At 52.6% G+C, this 19,514-nt stretch overlaps 1 protein-coding gene and 1 long non-coding RNA gene across 5 annotated transcripts in view; one reads left to right on the forward strand and one right to left on the reverse strand.

Annotated features, from left to right (window-relative positions):
• The window catches only part of JAKMIP1 (janus kinase and microtubule interacting protein 1), a 141,116-nt gene extending 121,896 nt beyond the window's left edge, over positions 1 to 19,220 (reverse strand). For 2 of the 4 annotated variants that reach the window (XM_049108642.1, XM_049108643.1), the window contains exon 1: positions 18,896 to 19,220. The gene's annotated coding sequence lies outside the window, so the exon portion shown is untranslated. Of the gene's footprint in view, positions 1 to 2,081; positions 2,102 to 18,895 lie in introns of those variants that run through there. The other 2 variants (XM_049108646.1, XM_049108645.1) reach the window with 2 other exon arrangements.
• On the forward strand, positions 64 to 1,266 carry LOC112653116 (uncharacterized). Its single transcript, XR_003131934.3, has 3 exons — positions 64 to 154; positions 825 to 906; positions 987 to 1,266. It is a non-coding gene; the product is annotated as an uncharacterized LOC112653116 (long non-coding RNA).
• Positions 19,221 to 19,514: the final 294 nt, after the last annotated feature.

The raw sequence follows: 19,514 nt of genomic DNA on the forward strand, positions 1-19,514 counted from the left end.
CCCTTCCGGCCCCACCCACTTCCGGCTGCCCGCTGGGCCGGACACGTTGACCCCGCCCCTTCCGGCCGCCGGCCCCGCCCCCTCCCCGTACGGGGGCAACTGGGGAAGCTTCAGCACCGACTCGGCGTCGTCAAGAAGCAGGCCGGGTTGCCAGGTTGGTACAGGGCGACCCTGGTAAAATATGACATTTGCACACAAATGTGCGGGAACGTAAAAAGGCCGGACTGTGCGTCTGAAACGCGTTTTGCGTTTCTCGCGCTTTGAAGTCCTGCTGAGGGGCCCACACGGCGCTCCCGGCCTCAGCGTCCCGAGCCGCCCTCCCCGGCCCCGCCTCCCCGGCCCCGCCTCCCCGGCCCCGCCTCCCCGGCCCCGCCTCCCCGGCCCCGCCTGCGCCCCGCTGTGCTGTGCGGTGCGGTGCTGTGCGGTGCTGTGCGTGGGGAGGGCAAGCGCTCGCCAAGGGCCCACTCTGGCCGCTGAATGGCGTCACCTCCCAGGGCCCGGTGCCCTCCCACCCTCCCGCAGGGGTGCTGGAGAGCAAGGGCCGGGGGGGGGGGGGGGGGGGGGGGCACCCTGTATGCCTGTATGCGCAACAGCTGGGATGACTGCAGCGGACAGGAAGCCCAGGCCAAGGCGAGCCCTGCCCCATCCACCGCCCCCTGCTCCTTGGCTTCCCAGAGACCCTCCCTCGACCCAAAAGCAGCAGCCAAACCAAGAGCTGCCATTTCTAAGAGCCTACTCTGTGCCGGGCAATGTGCGGGGCGTACCCATCTCCATCCATCCCCAAAACCTCTAAAACACAGAACAGTGTCTTTCCCACTTGACAGATAAGGAACACCTTTGAAAGAGCTGAAGTCACTCGCCCGATGTCCACAGCTCGTAAGCGGCAGAGTCAGGACTCGAACGCAGGTCTGTCTGGCTCTAAGGCCACTTCCCAGCTTGCCCAAGGAACTGGGCAAACAAGATAACAGTTTGTTTTCTATCCTCAGGACTTAGCAGCAGACCAGACACGCTCCCAGGAGGCGCCCAAGCACATTTTTAGGGAGGAACCGCCAGGCTTACCGTGCCATCACCCTCCCAAAACAAAGCATATTGATAGCAAATTAAATACCACTGAATTAGCCACAACACTTACATAAAGCTATAGTTTCAAAATATTCCAGGTCATGAAAAGCTTCCAATATCAACGACAACAACAACAACAAAAAGCCACCTACTTCAATTTCCCACCAAACACTCCCACAAATAAACAATTTCTGATAAAACTGATACTCCCATTCAAAACCCACATCACAAAATCCCCCCCAAATAGAGGATTGAAAGTCGTTATCAACAGACACAAGAACATGAGGAAAGTTCCTCCAGAACATTCAGTGCCTGCGGGGTTTTCTTTTCTTTAGCTTTTCAGTGTAAAATCTTACAGATGCTGGACGGGAGGGAAAATCTGAGGTGAGGATGAACAATGTGAAATGAGGCCTGGGCTGCAAGAAAAGTAAAGCATCCTGGCAATACCCACATCCTCTCCCATCAGACACAATACAATATAACTCAACCAACATGCACCAAGTAATAATAATCACAGTAGTCCCTGCTCACACTGCCATCCCTGTGTGCTACACATTGTTCCAAACTTTCCCAATCATCTGTTACTCCACAGCCCTAACATGGGTATTATTAGCATCCCATTTTAGTGTTCCAGCAGAAAGAGGTAGGTAACTTGGCCAAGGTGACCCAGCTAGCAAATAGGGGTGCGACGATGAGCAGGTGGTCTGGCTCCAGCATCCATGCTCTTACCTGCTCCAGGTGTTACACCAGGACCTGAGCACAGAGCCACAAGGTAACCCGGACACTGCCTCATCCAAAGGAAGGCCAAAGTAACTACATTTATTGAGCACCTAGCTAAGCCTCAGCTATTGTGCACACCTAGGGGGAGAAGGTTGCTACTTCCTGGGCAGCCGCCAGGCATCAGGTGCTTTACACACACAATCCCAGTGCTCATAAGGTCCTAGAGAGACGGGTTATTCTCATCTCACAGGAACAAAATTTTAGCTTAAAGTGAGTAAAAGATTCACTCAAGTCCCTACCTTTGCTCTTTCAGCTGCTACTTGCTGGCTCCTGGCAAACTCCCTGCTCCATATTAGAACATCCTCTTTATTGATGTGCATAGTCCCCTTAAGAAGTCCCAGAAAAGGCCCCAGCTGTCAGCCCATTTCTGTCCCGCCTCTGCTGAAATGAGTCACCAGGCTGAGAATTAATCACACCGCCAAGAACAAGCAGGGCAACCAATGACTTTCAAGCAAACTTCGTTTGTGGTTTCCACATCCTTTCTACACCAGCCACTCAACCTGGCGTGCTATGCCTAGGGCACACTCTTCAGCAGACACCTACCAAGTGTCTGCTGTGTGCACAAAGCTGGAGGGGAGGGGACACAGAGCCTATGTCCTAGCTTCTCCCAAGAAGGTGACTCTAGAAATGACGGGGGCAGGGTGGGGCTGAGATAGGTAGGGAGAGACCAGGGCCTCAGAGAGAGAGACACTAATTACAGAGCTGGGGTGCCTGGACCAAGATGTGCTCCCTGCCAGGTTACTACCAGCTGAGTAGGGAAGATAGTTAACAATGACTTCATCAGGTGTAGACACTTGTTGGCCCCAGGCTGGGCACGGAAGCCACAAACATGCCTCCCACGTGGGTCCTCAGCTGCAGCCAGGGCACAAGAAGGACTATGAAAGATGACAGCCCCAGAGTGTGGTCAGGGCTGTGACGAAAAGATGTTCAGGACCCAGGGTGGGCAGGGAAGCACACAAGATGAGCCTGAGCCATCTCTAGAGGCAGCAGAAAGGCAGTGCTAGCAAGAAGACACAGAAGTACAGAGTCAGGAGGAAGGAAGGGGGCCCAGTGAGTTCAAGGAACCCCTCATGGGGCTCATCAGGGAGGGGTCAGGGTCACCCGAATCCGAACATAGGTTCTCACCCTATGTTGAAACCCGAATCCCCAGTGGGATGGTATTTGGAGTTGGGGCTTTTGGGGAGTAACAAGGGTTAAGACGAGGTCATGAGCGTACAGTCCTCAAGATGGGATTAGTGCCCTTATAAGTAGAGACACAAGAGATGGACACTTGGGTGGCACAATGGTTGCCTGCCTTCAGCTTAGGTCCTGATCCCAGGGTCCTAGGATCAAGTCCCCCACGGAGCTCCCTATAGGGACCCTGCTTCTCCCTCTGCCTCTGTCTCTGCCTCTCTTTTTCTGTGTCTCTCATGATTAAATAAATAAAATCTTTAAAATTAAAAAAGAAGAGACACATGAGAGCCTGCTTTCACCCTCTCCTGCCTCCTCATGAGCACACAGTAAGAATGCAGGAAGGCAGATCATGCCAAAATTGACCAGCAGCCTGATCTTGGACTTCCCAGCCTACAGAACAATGAAAATACATTTCCCATGTTTCAGCCCCCCAGTCTATGGTATTTTTATTATGGCAGCCTGAGCTAAGACAGTAAAAGTCAGAGGATCAGAATAGGTCATAGATATAATGACAGAGTGTATGCTTCATCCCTGGCCACCAGGAACCCGTTAGGCAGAGGAGTGGCATAACCAGGTGTAATTTCAGGAAGAGATCCCCCTTTCCTCATCTGACTGCTGTTCTCTCCAAACACCCAATAACTCTAGAGCCATTATGCAGAAGGAGCGGGCAGACGGGACCTGCAGCCCTCCTAGGAGGACCCTGGACCCTAAGGATCTGCTCACAGAGATAAGATGAGGCAAGGGCTGGCCCTCACACAGCTCTTCCTCCCACACAGCTCAGCTCCATCAGTGATGGCCCTGGAGACTCTGCCTTTCCAGGTCCCAGACTGAGCAACATGGGACACTTAGGAGTTTGAGACCAAACATGGTACTAAAGGGCAGATGACAGCCTGCAAAGGGACAATGGCCAATGTCTAAATCGGAGCAGAACCATCAGCACTTTGCAGGGCTGGGAGGTGATGAGGGCCTGGATTGCACACTCCATTCCATGAAGATGCTTGGGGGTCTGGGATCTAGAGCAACACGTTTGATTCCATCTTTTCAGGCATAATCAACTTTTTAAAAGATTTTATTTATTCATGAGAGACACACAGAGATTGATACAGGACTCAATCCCAGGACCCCAAGATCACACCCTGAGCCAAAGGCAGACACTCAACCACTGAGTCACCCAGGCATCCCTCAGGTATAATCATTTTAAACAAAACAGACAGCATGCAAATTCAAATGACCTGCACACCAAACGTTAACCCTTTGCAGACCCCGTTGCATGGACCTGAGGTACCAGGTGAAAACCCAGCTTTGTGCGGCTGTTTGCACAGACTCTCCTACCACCTCCAGTACAGGGCATCCTGAGATCGCAAGCCAAGTTGCCGATCAAACAGTAACCCTTACCAACGGCAAGTGTGGTACATAAGGACTCTCAAAACACAAACTATTCCCACAACCACAACAAAAGCCTGGCAACACTGAAGATGCCACGGCTGTTAAGACCACAACTATCACCCCAAATTTTTCATTTCAAAAGCTCTAATCATCAAAGCAACCTCACTATTCTCATGCACTGACCTTATAAATGTCATAAGTTTAAGGTCATAAAATATATCCAAGAAAAAACCATCATTTCCCTGTTTTGTATATTAGGGTAGATTATGGTATAAAAATCATCTTACAGTTGGGGGAAACAAATCCAGAGAGAGGTAAGGGTATAGTGTTGTTCTGCAATTGTCTATGATTATCATCCTTGCTCACTGTACTTCAAGAGGGCAGGGACCAAGTGCCCAGCACACAGCAGGTGCTCCACACACACCCTGGGAGAAAAAGGACCACTGCAAGGCTACAGCAGTAGGTGGGCAGGATACAAACCTGAGCCTTGGGACTCCAGGCTCAGGGGTGGTTTTCACACTCTGCCACTTTCCCTCTTTCCTAGAAATGAGATTATAGCCCACATCCATGACAAAGAGGGAGTACAGTACAAGAAGGCCAGGACATCTTCCTTCTTCCACAGGAAACCACTGGAACCCAAGCACCCTTCACTCTGAGCACCAATGGCAACATGCTTGTGCTTATTGGACAGAGAACTGCCTTCTAGGAACTGCTGTTAGGAAGCAAGGGTCTCTGTACTCAGTTGTAGATATAGCAGGACAGCATGGGTGATTCCTGACTACTGGAGGGAACCAATCAGCTGTCAACTGTCTTCGTGATGACCAAATAGACCGACTGTGTATAACTACTTCCTGCTCTGGTTCTCAGACTGGAGGGAGTATCAGAATTTCCCACAGAATTTGTTAAAAGCCAGGCTGCCAGGTCCCAAACCAGTTTCTGATCCAGTAGCTCAGGGAGGAGCCTAAGAATGTGCATTTCTAAAATGCCCCCAGTGATGCTCGTGCTGCTGGTCCAGGACCCCATTTGGAGAACCACTGCTCTGATCAGTTGCTTATGCACTCTCCTCATTGTAGCTCACTAAGGCAGATGTTCATGGAAGGTAGGAAGGACAGGATGCAAACTTAGGAGACAGGATGGGGGTGGGGAAGGCAAAGGAACAGACATTTCAGGAAGTGAGGCAGCATAAGCAAATGCAAGGAAGCTGGAAACAGTGGGTGGGAAAGTCAGTAGCTCAGTCAGGCCAGGAAGTAAAGGTATGAGTGAGAGTGATGGAGGATGAAATCAGAAGGACAAGTGGAGGTCTTAGACGTAGGACTGACAAGATGAGAGTTGAGCATCAGCTACAGGCCAGGCACTGTTTGCTGGTATTGCCTCCTGAATGTCATTGCCTTGTGGTCAGAAAGCATATTTTGCATTATTTCTATTCTTTTAAATGTACTGAGTTTGTTTTATGGCTGAGCATATGGTCTGTCCTAAAGAACAATCCATGTACACTTGAGAATACATATTCTGATGTTTCTGTTAGCTCTAGTTGGTTTACAGTGTAGTTCAAGTTTTCTATTTCCTTGTTGAGCCTCTATCCAGTTGTACTATCCATTACCTAAAATGGAGTATTTAAGTATCCAACGATGGACTGAATTATCTATCTCTCCCTTCATTTCAGTCAGTTTTGGTTTCATGGATTTTGACACTCTGTTGTTAGGTGCACATGTGTTTATGGTTGTTTATACCTTCCTGATAGATTGACCCATTTATCATTATAAAATGTCCCTCTTTATGTTTTTTTAAAATTTTATTTATTTATTTGAGAGAGAGAGAGAGACCATGAGCAGGAGAGAGGGTCAGAAGGAGAGGGAGAAGCAGACTCCCTTCCAAGCAGGGAGTCCAATGCAAGGTTTGATATCAGGACCCTAGAATCATGACCTGAGCCAAAGGCAGATGCTTAACCAACTGAGCCACTCAGGCACCCGTATCTCTGTTTTTTATTTTGTCTATCTTATATAATACCAATACAGCCACTCTAGCTTTCTTGTGGTTTTGCTCTTTGCATGATATATCTTTTTCCATCCTTTTACTTTCAATCTATCTTATATTTGAATCCAAAGATATGTATCTCCTATACACAGCATATAGTTAGATCATTTTTATGTTCTGATAATCTTTGCCTTTTGATTGGATTGTTTAACCCATTCACATTTAATGTTAATATTTGTAGAGCTGAGTTCAACTCTGCCACTTTACTGATTGTTTTCTACATGTCTCATGTCTTTTTGGTTCCTCTGCTCCTCCTTGACTGCATTCTTTTGCACTAAGTGAATAAGACACTGAGTTTGGAATAAAAGGTAGAGTGACAACTTCAAAAGGCTAATTATTTTTAACCCAGATAGCAAAATTACCTCTCTGACAATTTTTCAGTTTCTTAAATGGCTTTTCTTTTCCTTTTTTTTTTAATTCTTTTTTTTTAATTTTTTTTATTTATTTATGATAGTCACAGAGAGAGAGAGAGAGAGAGAGAGAGAGAGGCAGAGACACAGGCAGAGGGAGAAGCAGGCTCCATGCACCGGGAGCCCGACGTGGGATTCGATCCCGGATCTCCAGGATCGCGCCCTGGGCCAAAGGCGGGCGCCAAACCGCTGCGCCACCCAGGGATCCCTTCTTTTCCTTTTTTAAGAGAGTGAGAGAAGGTGAGCAGGAGGGGGAAAAGGGAGGGAGAAAGAGAATCTTAAGCAGACTCCATGTCCAGCATGGAGCCCAAAGCAAAACTTGATCTCATGACCCTGAGATTGTGACCTGAGCTAAAGTCAAGAGTTGAACACTTAACTGAGCCAGCTAGATGCCCCCAGGTGGTTTTCAAATCATTCATGATTTTTTTTCTCTCTGGTTCCAGCAAACAGGAGCACTTCAATTATTTGTCCAACAGCCATGGAACACCATCTAAAGAAATGTCTACTACCAGTCTACTGGGCTGGAGGATTTGGAGCTACAACTTGACATGCCCACAAGGAGGGATGGGGCCACTTGCCATGTTTTGGGAATCACCTTCATGACAGCTCAGTGCTTTAAACCAAAGTAGGAAGGGATGGTTGAAATTCACAACAAAGTCCACAGTATGGGTATTTTCAAATGTCATGGTATTGCTCTTGCAGATCTGGGACAGATGTTAATGAAGCTCTGGTGAACAGAGGTCCCTTGTGTACCTGTCCCAATGGACAGTTAAAACCCCATCCCAAACCAATCAGCCCACATCCCTGCCTGAGCGACTTATGCCTCCAACATCCCAGTTACTTGACCTCTTAGTTTCCCTACCAAGCCCTCTGCTCATCAACAAACATGAAGAGAAGCTGTAAACCAGGAGTTTGTGAACCGTGACATCCCAAATTCACAATCTGTATTGTTAACACCTGAGGGTTGGGGTACCTGGCACCCCTCCCCCATCTTCTGGCTGGAGCACCCCCAATTTCCAATAGCCTACCCAGCAATAGGACTTGCCTGTGTCCCTGGCCTGAACTGTCTTGTATTTGTTTTTAGTCACCCCTGTAGAGGACTCTCAGGATCTCAAATGCCCAGGCTGTCATCAACTGGGTTCGTCCTGGGTGACTAATCCAGGGAGACATTCATGTCAGTGAAGAACCCATCTGCCTGAAGGTTAAAACAGAACAGGCACAATCTGTAGGCATCCTGGCCCTTGTTCACCATAAAGTATCTGGTTGGCAAAGAGATCACCTACTCCCCAGCCTAGAAGGAACCAGACTTGCTGCAGGAACCCAATTACTACCTGGCTTAATGAGCTCACCGGTCCAGTTGCTCTGGCCCAGGGAGCAATCCTGCCAACTTCCCGAAAGAAGCCACGTCTTCCAAAGCTGCATTCGGAGGTGCAATGGGGGAAAGGGAAAAAGTAGGACAATTTAACAAGAACTACAACCTGGACGCCTGGGTGGCTCAGTGGATGAGCATCTGCCTTCAGCTCAGGACATGATCCCAGGGTCCTGGGATCAAGTCCCACATCGGGATCCCCCTGCAGGGAGCCTGCTTCTCCCTCTGCCTGTGTCTCTGTCTCTCTCTGTGTCTCTCATGAATAAATAAATAAACTTTAGAAAAAAAAGAACTACAACCTTCAGTCAACATGAGATGTTTTGGATTCTGAAGAACAGCTTTTTAGCATATCTGTAGTCCTGAACTGAAAGCAGACTGCAATGCAAGACAGTGAAATCCATGTGCGGGGGATCCTTTATGAAGAAGCTACAGAAGCTCCACAATGGTCCCTTTGGGCTAACACGGCCACCAGGGTGCCTCTGCCCCAAGTACTGGGTTATCTAAGGTTTGCAGGGTAGTCATGAGGTGGCTGTTACAGAGAATGGAGTGACACTAGTTAAGGACAGGGCGGATCTGACATAACAACGGACCACCTCCCCTACTGGGGCCCCTCTTAGCACTGACATTATCATGATCTGTGAGACCAAAGGCCAAAAATCTATTGACCCACCCTGTGCCAGGCTCTGGGAATCCTGTTGCAAATCAGATGGCATCTCAAGCTTCCTAAAACCTTCTGGAACCTTCTGCCTAGTGGGAGAGTCAGACAAGTCACAGACAGCTGCAATACCATGTCCAGGACAGTAAGCGGGGGATTCTTAGGGCAGCAGGAGCCCTGGGGACATGCCTGACCTGGCCTGAGGAAGGGGAACAAGAAGGGGGACAACAGGGAAGGTTTTCTGGAGGAAATAAAGCTAGTGATGGATTCTAAGCACAAGTGGAGGGTGTTCACTGGCTGGATGAGGACAGGAAAAGCGAACAGGCAAATCTATCAGAGGGAACAGCATGTGCAAAAAGCCTGGCTCAGTCAGAAACAGTGGACAGATGGTGTAGCTGGACACATGCCCTACTGAAGGCGTGGGATGAGAGAGGCAGGAGCAGGCCACGCCATGCTAGCAAAATTGAGATGAGCAGAAGCAGCTCCTTTGGTGCATTCTTCTGCTTCCTGGCTATTCCTGTCTTTATCCAATCCCAGTGACTTCATTCACTCAATCCGAACTTGTAGGGTAATAAGCAAACAGGTCTCTCCTGGGGGCCCAGTGAGAATGGAGGAAGTGACATCCAAGCTGGGCCATGGAGCAAGCAGGATGTCACAGGCAGAGGGAGATGGCATACAAGGATCTGGAAGAAAGAGCAGTGCTGAGCAGGGAGGTACAGCTCACTGGAGTAAATGATGGCAACCGAGCTGGGAGCACACCATGGGACCTTTGAATGCCCAGCTAAGGTCTGCACACTTTTCATATGCAATTAGCAACCGTACAAGTAGCCAGAGCAGCCCCACCACTGCCATTTCTACTTGTGCAACCTCAGGTAACTCACTCACTCCGCAACACTGCGGTGGTGCAGGCTGAGAAGAGCAGGAAAGGAAGATGCTCCCACCCTCCATAACCCACCTGAGGCTCATTTCTGCTTCTTCGTGAGCATGCCCCACTCTCCACCTCCCACCCCAGCAGGCAGTACCATGCCAGGCACTTGAAGGCCGGCGTGCACGTAGAAAACAGGGACAATGCCAGGTGACCCCTGCAAAACCGAAACAAAGCCCTTCCCGGGCATCTCTCCACGTGGAGGGAGCACAAGCAACTTGTGATGGGGACATGGTGGGTACCTCCCAGGACGCCAGAGCTCCCAGGGGTGAAGCGACTTGTCTCCCTAGTGGTTCCAGGCTGGATCGGGGATGAAATTCAGATTCCCTCCCAGGCCTGATAGGAAGCAGTGGAGATGGGTGCAGAGTAGACAAGATGCACACAATACCAGGGAGGCCGTGCCACGCCCCGAGAAGCTGCCTTTGAAAAATCAAACCTGGCCATCAGCTGCCCTCGTCCAATCAGAGCTGGCCATAGAGAAGCTTCTAGGATAGACTCCTGCATTCGGTAGCCACAGGAAATGCACTGCACATGAGGTTGCAAATTCTTCAGGGGACAGCAGCAAAATCCTGATGTGGTTATTACATGCGCTGGGATTAAAAAGGCTAGAGCCATCATGTGGAGGTTTGCTGGGTAGAGTGACCCAGTGCTCTTGAGCCATTCCCGAGTAGTCATCTCTGCTGCCAGTTACAGAGAACCTGCTATGCACCGGGCTGGATGGAGAGCCATCCCTGCTGGCTCCCACCTCGAGACCAGCTCTCGTGGCAGGTATGATGTCCATGGCGCCTCCTTCCTTAGATTCTTCAGGGAAGCATCACAGTCTTAGTGACAGGGTTTGTGATTTATTTAGATTGTGTGGGTCCCTCTTTCCCCAGAATGAAAGCTGATGTGGGCTGAGACCTTGCCACACCTCCTCTTCATGGGGCCCTCGTTCCTTCCAGGGACACACAGGAAGCCCTCAAATATGCACTGTCATTGCTTGTCATCAGACTGAGCTTCTTGTTTACAGAAGAGGAAACTGAAGCACGACGGAACTTAATTAACCTGCCTAGGGCCATGCACTTCATAGAAGGCAGAGCTGCAGCCCCCCAGAACCTGGCCCCTGCTCCCAAGGACGTGAACCTCTAAAGCAGCACTGCCGGAAAGAAAGACAATGTGAGCCCCACCCGCAAAGTTTAATTCTCTAGTTGCCACATTAAAAACAAAAAGAAACAAGTGAAATGAATTTTAATAATACATTTCATTTGGCCCAACAGATCCAAAATAGCATTTCAATGTGTAATCAATGTTAACATTTTTCCTGAGATCTTTTTCACTCTCCTGCTGATACAGTCTTAGAAATCGAGTGTGTATTTTTTTTACTCACCACCCCAGGTCAATTCAGAAGAGCCACATTTCAGGGCTCAAAGGCACTGAGCAATGGCGAGTGGCCAGGAGCTCAGCTTTAGGAGCCCCTACCCACCTCCGGGCGAGCAAGTATATACATCACCCAGCACATGGAGACTCATCCACAATCGCTATGACCACATCTCCAACTACCACCAGCAGCAGCACCGGTTACAAACACCTACTGCACACCAACACGGCTCTGGGCGGTCTGCACAGGGTATTCTGACCTGCGCACCAGGGCTAGGGACACTGGATGGCCTTCCTATTGACCAAAAAATGGAGTGAGGCTCAGAATGATTAGGAGATGTGCTCTAGGTCACGGAGCTAACAAGGTGCAATCAAGTAGTTAAGTCACATCTGACTCCAAGCAACAGCAGCGATTATTTATTGAGCACCTACTGTGTGCCAATACCCTGTGTTGAAAGATGAGCACAAACACGCCAGGCAAGGTCCCTGCCCTGCTGGTGCTTTTGCCCTGGCTTATGGGGATGGAGGAATGATGATAAACAAGGAAAAACCCCTTCAGATGGTGATGATTTCAGAAGAAAAAAGAATGCAGTAGAAAAGAATAACAGCAGAAGGGAGACAGGTATCTACCTACAGTGGACAGGGAAGACCTCTGGGGGGAGCGGAAATTCAAGCCGAGATGTGAAGCATGAGAAGACCATGGTTCGGGTGAGGACAGGGAAGAGTGTGCCAGACATCAAGCAGCAAACACAAACCTTGGTGCAGGAAGAGTCCAGCATGTTCCAGGAGCCAACAGAAAGGCAGCCGGGCTCCCATGCCAGCTGCCTCTCTGGAGCATCTAGGTTGGCCCCCATGCCATTCCTCCTGCCTCAGGGCACTCCCATGCCCCGGCTTGGAAAACGAGAAGCCAAGAAATCATTCTCCAGATGTCAAGAACAAGTCCAGGCTGGAGGCTCCCAGCACAGTGCCTGGCATGAAGTGCAATCCAGGAGCATGGGCTGAGTGGCTGAATGATGGACTGGCAGTGAGAAGACAGAGTGGAAGTGCCAGAACAGAACCTAGGCAGGACAGATCCCAGGAACAACATTTTAACTCCGTAAGCCTTGCTTCAAACCCTAGGTACACGAGCCAAAAAGTGGAAGCCACCCAAACATCCAACAACAGATGAATGGATAATATAAAGCGATCTAGCCACACAACGGAATATTACTCACCCATAAAAAAGGACCAAGGCACTGACACCCATTACAACCTGGATGAACCTTCAGGGCATTATGCTGTCGCAAAAGGCCACATGTAATAGGGTTCTATCAACACGAAATGTCCAGAATGGGCAAATCCTTAGAGATGCAATGCAGACCAGTGGTTGCCAGGGGCCGAGGGAGGGGAGGATGGGGAGTAAGTGCTTAATGGATACAGGCCTTTCATTGCAAGAGATGAAAATGTTTTGGAACTAGAGACAGACAGCAGTTGCATAACTTTGCAAATGTACTAAATGCCACTGAATGGTACACTTTAAAATGGTTTGTCTTATGTCATGTGAATTGCACCTCAATTTTTAAAAAGCAAGGGTAGAGGGGCAGAGAGGGGGGGAACTATTTCACCAGAGAATCTAGGTTGTGACCCCGTTGAATAAAACCCCATGTCTCAGCAAGCAGAAAGGACTGACCCGCGTCCAGAAGCAACAGGATACAATGGGAATGGGGGGGGGGGGGAGGGACAGGGGCTCCCACGGCTAGGAGAAGTAGAAAGCCACTTCACCAGATCACTCCTCGCCTCCACTCCCATAGTTGTGATCCTCGCAGGCTGCCTACCCTGCAAAGGAAGCAGGGCACCCCTCGGAGGTATGTCCCACCCCTCGAGCTGAGGAAGGGAACAGGGGCCAGTCCAGGGCTCCCAAATCAGAATGCAGCCGAGGTGGAGGCACTAAGGCCAGCAGGCTGAGCCAGCGCGTTCCCTGACCTGGCACACACAAGGGCATTACTGCCACATGGGCAGCCCTTGGCAGTCTCAGGATGGCATACAGAACCTCCTTTCATTCCCTAGCATGGCCCTGCAGCCAAGTCTGGGCCATTGGGTAGAAAGGACAGCAGGAGGCCGCATCCACACAGCATCTGGGTCCTCTGAGGTCCAGGCAGGGACTTCAGGGCATGTGCTAGGTCCTGAGGATACTTTCAGGGCCTGGAAAGGATCAAGGGGACACCACAGGCCTCACAGAGAAACAGACCTAACACCCCATTAAGGTGTGGCTGCTCAAGGGAACAGAGTCATAGCTACTGCCCACCGCAGGAGGCTGGGCCTTCACCTCTGTTTAGTTCATCCCCATGCCCATGTGACCTGCAGGGAGAGGGACTGGGGCTGTCCATTTTACAAATGAGGACACTGACTTGTAAGGGGTTCAGAGAAGTACACAGGCTCGCCCACCATCAGCTGGCAAATGGCAGAGCCAGCATTCAAACCCAAAGCTGCCATCAAAGCCTCCCATGCCAAATGATGATGCCACCACCATTTGCTTTTTTCCTACAAAACTCATACAAGGCAGTATGGGGTCATGGTAAGATCATGGACTATCAGTCTGGGATGATGGGAACATTCTGGACTTGATGGGGACGGCTGCACAACAATATGAACATACCACCACTGACTCGTACACTTAAATATAATTAACGTGATCATCATTATTAAATAGTACATATATATTTAACACAAAGATATTTTAAGAAATGATCAGGAATCAGGTCATTAAGGAATTGTCCATAGGGGCACCTGGGTGGCTTAGTTTGGTTAGGCATCCAACTCTTGATTTTGGCTCGGGTCATGATCTCAAAGTCGTGGGATGGAGCCCCTTGGTGGGTGTAGAGATTACCTAAATAAATTTTGAAAAAGAAAAACAGCTATAGGAGCACCAGGGTGGCTCAGTGGTTGAGCATCTGCCTTTGGCTCAGGGCGTGATTCCAGGGTCCTGGGATCGAGTCCCACATCGGGCTCACTGCAGGGAGCCTGCTTCTCCCTCTGCCTATGTCTCTGCCTCTCTCTCTGTGTCCCTCATGAACAAATAAATAAATAAAATATTTTAAAAAATGAAATAAAATAAATCTTTAAAGAAAGAAATTGTAAATAAGTTTTTAAAAATAGATATAATGTTATAGATAACATACAGACTATATTCTCTAAACATGGTAAAATTCAATTAGGCGCTAACAAAAAATATGTCCCCCCCAAAAAGTAATAATGTAGCCTGCTTGGGTGCAGACCCTGCTCCCCCACGTACCAGCTCTGTGGCCCTGGGGCAGGCTTCAGAGGCTGTCTGTACCCATTTATAAAGTGAGAAACACAAGGCACCTCCCTCTGAGCTTGTGTCCAAAACCAAATGAACTCAAATCAGGTACAGCACAGACCAGGAGACAGCAAACTCAAGCTGCAAAGGGCCAGGTAGTGCTTCTGGCTTTACAGGTGATGGCAACAGCTGTGCAACTCTGTCAACAGAGCAGAGAAGCAGCCACAGACAACAGGTGCACAAATGGGCGTGGCTGAGTGCTAATAAAACTTTATTTACAGAAGCAGACGGGGCTAATAGGGCCAGAGCTTGCCAACGACGGCATGCACCCCAGCCCCTGGTGGGTGCTTAACAAGTATTAACTGTTACAATTAAGAAAATAATGGCATTTATCTCAATTCATTTCTAGAGATGAATGAGAGGTAAAATATTTCCTGTCGCAGTTCCAAAAATAAATACTAATACCGAAGGCGAAAGGAGAGCCTCAGTCCCTGCTGGGGAGGGGGCCTCACCCTCACTCTGCTACTTTTGGGCCATTCTGGACCAGCGTCCCACCTCGCACAGGAGGGGCTTCTAGCCCCTGCCTCACAGCCTCAGGCTCTCAGGCCCTCTCCTTGCTCGTGCCCTCCCCCCAGCTGGCCCATAGTCCCTGGGCTGCCCACCTGGCCTTAGAAAGGCCAGAGCAAAGAAAACATTTGCTGACAGTATTCTGGGCTAGAGTGACAATGACAAGCAAGGTCCCACTGCTGGCCTGCCCTGGAGTCCTTTCCTGAGCCTCAGATCACAGCAACACTAATGGCTTCTGGCTTCAAGGTAACCTATTTCGATGTAAAGCCCCGAGAAGCCTCCTCTGATTGATTCCTCACATGGGTCCTGTAAGAAGGTCGACGCTGCTTTACAGGGATCAGCGTGTTCCATGGCGCAACCCCTAGGATCTGGAGCGTGGGACCCCCGCTGGTGAGTCCCGCCTCCGCCTCCACCTCCAGGCTCAGCCCCTGCCTGTCAGGTGCTCACGTAATCTTTCCCTAAAGAGGTGCTGTGCAGCTTCCGTGAGATAATTCACAGCAGGAGGGGGAGTTTAAGCAACGATAGCTATACTCCTCCCATGAGCATCACAAGAAAAGGAACCGGGCTACAGACTGGTTAAGAGATTTGCCCAGGATGGCACAGCCAGGAGGGTCCCAGCTGGTCCTTGATGCAGCCCCTCCTCTGACCTGGCCCTGTCCTGTCCCAGCTCAGCTCACCTAGCTGGTGCTGATGATTTGTTCTTTTAGGGGTGTAAGAGTCTTCCTAGGAACTGAGCGGAAATCACTGTAAACACTGAGCAGGAAAGCAGCCCAGATGACAGAAGCATCAAAGGAGCTGCTCAGGCCGAGTGGGTGGCCTTGACTGTGCATACTATAAACTCAGGACTCCTGCCCGCAGCCCTCGACATCTCACACGGGTGTGCACTCACTCCCATCAGCCGACAGGTACCCACTCCCTTCATCTTTCACTCCCATTGATTGAATATTTAGCTTATTGGCCTGGTGTTGTTAGCTAGGGAAGGAAGGGCTCAGAGGGCCTCTAAATGGGGTGGCTGCTCTGGACAAAACCAAAGGATGAATTTTTTAACCATAAGCTCCCTCACCATCACCACTTAGGAAGTGGTGCCCATGCCCAGAGACCACACTTTGGTCCCCATACCAGCCCAGCCAGAGGGACCCCTGCCCCAATTTTGTACAGGAAATGGAGGCTCAGAAAGGTTAATCCTGTTGTCTGAGATCACACAGCCTTAAGGACCAGGACAAAGGTGAATCGATTTCAGAAGCCCTACAAGGCGACTCAAATCCCAAGAGACCAAGTGAGGAGAACCAGAACCCAGTGCAGTCGACCCCAGTCTTTCTGAGGGAGGCACCCCGTGTTAGTTACAAAGTCACAGCTGAGTGAAGGGCAGGGCCCCAATGGAAACCAGGCAGTCTGGCTCCAGAGCCTGCAGGGAGGCAGGTCCCATTCCCAGGGACTTCAGCAAACAGCTCCAGCACAAGTGGCAATGGCTGCTGGCATGTGTCTGGCTTAGCCATAGTTGCTTATGCCACTCCTCTCCTGGCCCCAACCTACGGTCTACGCTAAGAGAGCGGGGACCTCCATCCTGCTTCCTCAGCATGAAACCTGCCAGTCAGACCTGCGGAGAGACCATCAGCTCTGTCCCCCGCTATGCACGTCCCTCTCATAGCGCTGACGTGATGGGTGCCAGCGTAACTACCTCTCCAGGAAGGTGGAGCCCCCATCCAAGCAGGGCTGCCCCTCAGACCTCATTGTGTCCCCACTCTCTGGTGCGCAAGGTTTGCTTAAGGAAAAATGTCACACATCTTCAACTATATATGGAAATATGTTCTAAAAGGGCACAGGTGAGAGAACCCACAATCTGTACAGCAAAGTGAAGAAACACCAGCAAACTGAAACAGGAGACCTGGGCCTTCATGTATGAATAGGAGTTCTCCAGGCAGACGAGAGAGGAGGACATTGCCCAAAGAAACCAAAACCCAAAACCCAAACCAAACAGAAGCACGGGATGTGGGGAGAAGCCTGCGTGTGAAGACATGTCCGGGGAACACAGAGGTGGCACATGTGGCAGGGACAGAGTTGGGCCAGGGAAGCCAGGATGTGGGGAACATGGGAGGTCACAGAGGCAGCAGGAGCTAAGGATGGTTTCTGAAGGACAGCGGCAACCATCACATTTGTTGGGGCCACACTCAGACCCTTTGAGGGATTCCTCACTGGGAGAAGTCTCCTCAAGGGGGGAGTTACCCCCAGCTCCGGAGACAGGCTCGGCATTACAGACCATGTGCAAGAGTCCCAACAGCCACCATCCACGTCAAGAAGACCTTTCTGAGAGCAGCGGATCTGGGAGTTGCCCTGCTGGGCAAGCAAATGACAGGGGTCCTGACCATCCCATATGCCATCCCCAAGCCTCCTTGGCCACCTGGGCTCACGGCAGTGCCACCCACCCACCCGAGGTCTGGAGGAGAAACCAGCTCCTCCACAGACTCACCCTACGCCAGGGGGTCACTCAGTGGGGAAGGGCCCCCCTCACGTGGGGTATTTACTGTGAGCAGAGCCCTGTGTGAGGGGCTGAGGCTCCCCTCGCCCTTCTACATCTCCTAACCCGGCCTGGGAGGCTGAGGCATCAGACACGACAGCGTGTCCCACCGCACCATACACGGAAGCTCCGGCGGGGCAAGGGGTTCTCCTTGACCTTGCTGGAGAAGGAGCTGGTCAGCTGAAGGAAGGGCGTTCCCAGAGGGAACAGCACAGCAGGGGCCAAGGACAGTGTCCCTCCCAGGGTGCGTGAAAGGGTGGGGGCGGCGGAGGACCAGCCGTTAGATACCGTATCTCTGGCGTCTAAAGAGCCGGGCAGAGGCTGGCAGAGAGCCCAGGCCGGCCAGGCCATCAGTAAAAGGCAGACTAGGATCTGTGGGGACGGGGGAGGGGGAGGGGGAGGGGGGCTTCGGGGCGGGGGGCCTTCTATGGCGAAAGACTCCAGCCCGGCAATTGGCCTCCATCAGGGAGGATGAGGCCAGATCCTCACGAGCGCGCAGCAGGGAGGGGGGTGGGGGGGTGAGGGGGTGAGGGGGTGAGGGGGCAGCGGCCTGGGGATGAGGGCACAGCGCGCTAGGGCCTGCACGCAGGGCGCCCCGGCAAGGTGCCCGGCCCGCGGAGCCAATCCCTGCGCGCCATCTCCCGAGGCTGCGTGCGCCCAGGGCGCGCCGGCGGGGCAGCAGGGTGGGTACCAGCCTTTCTTCCCAGCGCTTCAGCCTCCTCCCCGCGCCCACGTGGGCGGAGCCGCGCGGGGGGTGCGGGGCAGGGGCCGCCGCGGCGGGTGCCGTGCGCGGGGCGGGGGTGCGGGGGTGCGGGGGTGCGGGGGTGCGGGCGGGGCGGCCTCGCCCTCCCGGCCCCCCGCCGCCCCGGAGCGGCCCGCGGCTCCAGCCTCTGTGCCACCGCGCCCGGGACCTGGGGGGACCCTGACTTACTCAGTGGGCCGGACTCGGAGGGCACCGGTCGGCCACGCCCCCCGCGCCACTCCCTGGGGCTGCCGGTGGGTCCCCCTCCCCCTCCTCGGATCTGGGGCGGAATGGGGAGAGGAGTGGAAATGGGGGTGGCGTGAGGGAGAGGGGGCTGGGGGCGCGGAACCGGGAAGGGGCCTACGGAGGGAGGCGGCGCAGAGTCCCCCTGCTGGGAGACGCCGAAGGGGGATTTGGAGGGAATGGGGGATGGGAGCGGAAGGGTGGAGGACCACGGAGGTGAGACACGAGAGTGGCAGGGCATCTGGAGGGGCGCGAAGGCTGGGGAGGGTGGTGGGCGATGGGGCGGGGCGGCGCCGGTCCCCGCGTCCCCTGCCGCGGGGTCCGCCCATCAGCCGGTGCACGGGTCCCCTTCGGCCAGGGCGCGCCCCCACCCCTCCCCCCCACGGCGCACCTGTACCCACCTGCTCGGCGCTCGGGCCCGAGCCGGGCAGCAGCTGCGAACGTAGCGAGCGCAGCCCCGCGCCGCATCCTCCGGCCGCCCCCTCCCCGCCCCGAGCTTACGCTGCCACCGTCCCCCGCCTTAAAAAGGACAAAACGGAAAAGAAAAAGGTTGCGTGCAAAAAAAAAAAAAAAAGAAAAAGAAAAAGAAAAAGAAAAATCGTAAGAAGCCAACGAGGAAGATGGGCAGATGCGCGCGGCTCGTTGGGGCGGGGGTCGAGGTGCGGCGGCACCGGGGACCGCGCTCGGGGCAGCGGCAGGCGCGTGCCGCACGCTCCCGGCTGCAGCTCCTGCGATCGCCCGGCGCCCGGCTCCCGGCGCGGCCCCGCCCCTCCCGGGCCGCCCCTCCGATTGGCCCGTGCTCCTGCCAGTCAGGGGGAAGGCGCTGCGCTCGCCCCGCCCCCGCCCGGGGCCGAGGCCGGGAGCGGTTCGGCGGCCGCCAGAGGAGGTGCGGGGAGGCCCGAGCGTGCGCACTTGGCCCCGCGGCCCGCGCGGGGGAAGGCTGGGGTCTGCGGCTGAGCGCCCCGGGTCGCGCGGGGTCGCGGCGCCCGCTGGGTCGGAGCTGCCCTGGGGATTACTTGC

Source organism: Canis lupus, chromosome 3, assembly GCF_003254725.2.
Source record: "Canis lupus dingo isolate Sandy chromosome 3, ASM325472v2, whole genome shotgun sequence".
NCBI lineage: Eukaryota > Metazoa > Chordata > Mammalia > Carnivora > Canidae > Canis > Canis lupus.